At 40.6% G+C, this 3,821-nt stretch overlaps 1 pseudogene; it reads left to right on the forward strand.

Moving 5' to 3' along the window:
* The first annotated feature begins 1,816 nt into the window (after positions 1-1,816).
* Positions 1,817-2,504, forward strand: LOC132426759 (GTP-binding nuclear protein Ran-like; annotated as a pseudogene).
* The last annotated feature ends 1,317 nt before the right edge of the window (positions 2,505-3,821 follow it).

Below are 3,821 nucleotides of genomic sequence, written 5' to 3' on the forward strand. Positions count from 1 at the left end.
GTCTTCTCTTGAAATGTTTTGTTGCTCTTCCTGCTGCTATGTTTGATACCTCGGTGGATGGCATCAATGCCCAGCTATTTACCCATCCAGGAACTCGATTGCCACTCTGGGTAGTACTTTACTCCATCCCCTCATTCACATCTAGTCAAGCTTCATTAATGCACATCTAGTCAAGCTTCGTTAATGCAACCTCTATCACATCATTCATATTTCTTCATCCTTTTGTCTATGACTTCAGACTGGAGGGGAAGAAATTTCTCCTCTACCCTCTTAGATTCTCCAGCTGGATGTATGAAATAAACTGACAAGTGAAAGAGTAACAGCAAAAAAGGCATACACATTTATCTGATGATAAAATTTTTATGTGGCATGGAGCAGGGTGTGGCGGTCTTCATAGAAAGAAGAGAATAATTCCAAAGAAATGGCTAATCTTGGAGGCTTTGGTATCATTTGGATGAAGGAGGATACACTTAAAGAGAAGGGACAAGGGCTTCCCTGGTGGCGCAGTGGTTGAGAGTCTGCCTGCCAATGCAGGGAACACGGGTTCGAGCCCCGGTCTGGGAAGATCCCACATGCCGCGGAGCAACTAAGCCCGTGCACCACAGCTACTGAGCCTGCGCGACTGGAGCCTGTGCTCTGCAACAGGAGAAGGCCGCGACAGTGAGAGGCCCGCGCACCGCGATGAAGAGTGGCCCCCGCTCGCCGCAACTAGAGAAAGCCCTCGCACAGAAACGAAGACCCAACACAGCCAAAAATAAATAAATAAATAAATTTATAAAGAGAAGGGACAAGATGAAGAAACGGAACTTTAAGCTTCTAGGGGTGGCAAATTGTAGAAAGGCAAATATATGGGAAGCTAAAAGTGGATAATGACAAGTTAGTGGACTCTCAGTGCCATCTCATCTCTGGTGATAAGATTGCTATTCTCTCCCTGGTATATAAAGGGGAAGGAGGACATCTTCACAAAGGGAATTTGTTATCTTGCTTTCAGGTACATAGTAGGAAGGTAGAGAGCTCGTCCTGTGCTCTTTTTCTCAATTGCTTTCACCTCAAAATAATCATTATGCCAGAGTGACATATTTTCAGGTGACATATTCTGATCTATAAGATCATGTAATCATCATCCCTCACTTGATCTGTAATGATAGCAATGTAACTGGTTTCCCAGGGTCTAATGTCTCCATCCACTTTCTGCATCATAACCAGTGTGGTGTATCTGAGCACATAATTATGACCATGCCACTCTGCTAATTAAAACACTTTTACCTACAGGATAAAGTCCAAACTCTGTGGCCTGGCATATAAAGTCCTCCATGATTTGGGTCCTACTTACTTCTCCCTTCTTATTCTATACCACAGTTCTACAATCAATCCCTTTCCAACTTCTTGAAATGTCTCTGAGAACATCATGTTACTTTGCTTCTCCTGCCTGGAAAGCCCTGACTCCTTGCCCACTACTGACCTGGTGAGTATTTGCTCATCTTTCAAGATGCAGCTTAAGTATTACCTTCTCTATGAAGTCTTTTCTGTCTGCTATCCAATTAAATAGTCTATTTCCTCTTTGGACTCCAATTCTATTCTGCACGTATTTCAACTACAGCACTGTATACATCAGTGTATCTTCCCCACTAGACAGGTGTCCTTTAAGAGCAGGGAAAATATCTTACTTATATTTGTATCTTTACCACATAGCTCAGTGCCTGTTTTATAATATTTAATAAAGTTTCAATAAATAATTCAATGAGTAAGTTAATGAAAAGATGAATATATTTATTGAAACTAAGGATCGAAACTTGGGATCCAGAGCCTTCAGTCAGACGGATGTGGAGACGCTTCTGGAAGTAACATCAGGATGGCTGCCCAAGGAGAACCCCAAGTTCAGTTCAAACATGTATTGATTGGTGATGGCGGTACTGGAAAAACTACATTTGAGGAATGTCATCTCACTGGTGAATTTGAGAAGTATATAGCTACCTTGGGTGTTGAGGACCATCCCATTGTGTTCCATACCAACAGAAGACCTATTAAGTTCAATGCATGGAATACAGCTGGTCAGGAGAAATTTGGTAGACTGAGAGATGGTTATTATATCCAACCTCAGTGCATCATCATAATGTTTGATGTAACACGAAGAGTTACAAGAAAAAAAAAAGTTACAAGAATGTGCCTCATGGACATAGAGATCTGGTATGAGTATGTGAAACCATCCCAATTGTGTTGTGTGACAACAAAATGGATGTTAAGGACAGAAAAGTTAAAGCAAAATCAATTGTCTTCCACCAAAAGAAGTATCCTCAGCACTATGACATTTCTGCCAAAAATAATTACAACTTTGAAAAGCCCTTCTTCTGAAACTGATCAAAGACCCTAACTTGGAGTTCATCGCCATGCCTGCTCTTGACCCACCAGAGGTGGTCACGGACCCAGCCTTGGCAGTGCAGTGTGAGCATGAGCTAGAGGTTTTGCAGACAACTGCTTTCTTGGATGAAGATGATGACCTGTGAGAAAATGAAGCTGAAGCCCAGCATCAGAAGTCTAGTTTACAGTCAACTGTCCTGTGATGTCAGTGGTGCAGCATGTTTGCCACTTTTTTATATAGCTAAGCAGAACGTGTGCTTAATCTTTGGGTTGCTGAAGGAGATGAATGGGCTTTGGAGTGAATGTGGCAGTTAAACAAAATGCCTTCATTTTTTCAGACCTGCATATTTAGCTGTTTTGGAACACAGCTGTTTCCTTCTTGAGTTTCACATATAAGACTGCTACAGTCACATTACAGTATTCAGTGGTGAAATCTTGTTTGTTACTGTCATTTCCATTCTTTTTCATTTAGAAGCAGAATCAAGTTGTATCTGAAATATCTAAAAACAAACAAACAAACAAACTTGGGATTCAGTAGAGGCTGTCATTACTTCACAAAGACAAATGAGATAACTGACCTAAAGACTAGATAGAGAAAAATCATGGAAGAGAAATTATCAAAGAAATAACATATGAAAAATTTTGTAGCTGAAAGAAAACACAAGACTTCAAACTGAAATAGACTGTTGCATGCCAAGTAAGATAAGGGAAAAAGAACTATACTCTAAAACATCATTGTAAAACCCCCAAACCTAAAAAGCCATCCTTTTAAAAATGTATAGTTAGTTGCCTACCCAGAATTCACAAATCCCTCTATTTTCCCAAGAGAAACCTGATATTCAAGTTTCTAGATTTCCATTTAGCTCGTATGATTTAGAGGACACTGGCCTCACCTCCAGCATTAGGAACAGACTCTTATTGGCATACGCCAATCAGAGTAAATCTCCTCCTGAGTGACAGACTCAAGAATGATCATTGAAGCAGCAGGAAAGATTTGTGAGGGGGATCTGAGAATGTTTCTTCTTATTATACTGGAAAGGTTTCTGGAAGTAACTCTCTGTCTCCACCAGTCATGAATGAGGAAGTAGGTACCCCTAAGTGAAGGTAGCTACCCTCCATTCATGAGGCAACCAGATCAACCAACTCTGAAATCCATCCTATCTTGGATTTTCAGTTATTATTTAGGCCAGTTTGAGTTGTGTTTTTTGTTCTATGAGGCTGAAAGCACTGAATAGATATATTCATAGCAATAGAAAAATCAGACTGGGAATTCCCTGGTGGTCTAGGCAGTCCAGTGGTTAAGGCTCTGTGCTTTCACTGATGAGGGCACAGTTTCAACCCCTGTTTGGGGAAATAAGATCCCACAAGCTGCATGGTGTGGTCAAATTAAAAAAAAAATCAGACTGACTTAGTAAATAATTAATAGATAGAAAAGGTAAGGACTAGGAGGTATTTAAAAGGCA

The sequence above is a fragment of the Delphinus delphis genome, chromosome 6, assembly GCF_949987515.2.
Source record: "Delphinus delphis chromosome 6, mDelDel1.2, whole genome shotgun sequence".
In the NCBI taxonomy this organism is placed as follows: domain Eukaryota; kingdom Metazoa; phylum Chordata; class Mammalia; order Artiodactyla; family Delphinidae; genus Delphinus; species Delphinus delphis.